The sequence below is a fragment of the Tarenaya hassleriana genome, unplaced genomic scaffold (genome assembly GCF_000463585.1).
Source record: "Tarenaya hassleriana unplaced genomic scaffold, ASM46358v1 Cleome335, whole genome shotgun sequence".
Lineage (NCBI taxonomy): Eukaryota > Viridiplantae > Streptophyta > Magnoliopsida > Brassicales > Cleomaceae > Tarenaya > Tarenaya hassleriana.
In genome coordinates, this window is record NW_010966500.1 from 22,857 (window position 1) to 23,416 (window position 560).

Sequence of the window (560 nt, forward strand, 5' to 3'; positions counted from 1 at the left end):
TCTCGGATTCTTAATGTTTGTATAGAAAATTATGGGGTTAAAATTTGAGAGAAAAAAAAATATAGGGTTAAAATTTGGGAGGGAAAAATTTTAGGGTTAAAATTTGGGAGAGAAAATAAACTGGGACCCACAAAACACAAAAAAACTGGCGAATTCTGACTATTTCTCGTATGGGTCCCACAACATATTTCGGTCACAATGGGTCACAGTCGGTCACAACCGGTCACAACCTTCGATACATGCGATTTTTGTCAATTTAATCAGTTTACAATGTCACGCATCCCTCATAAGCCTATTTTATATTGTTTTGAACAATAAAATATGAGTTTGGTGATTTTTTGGTTTCAAAGTTGGTATTCCATATGTGTTCCTATATGTTTCATATTGTTTTATGAGTGATTTTGGTAAAATTGAGATAATCCTTCTACAAACTCATTTAAATAAATTTAAAATTTGCCTCTAACACTATATATTTGATATATACACTCTGATAAACCATCCCAAGCTTTAAAATTCAAGTTTGGTTTATATTTATCAACACATTTCGGTCACGGGTCACA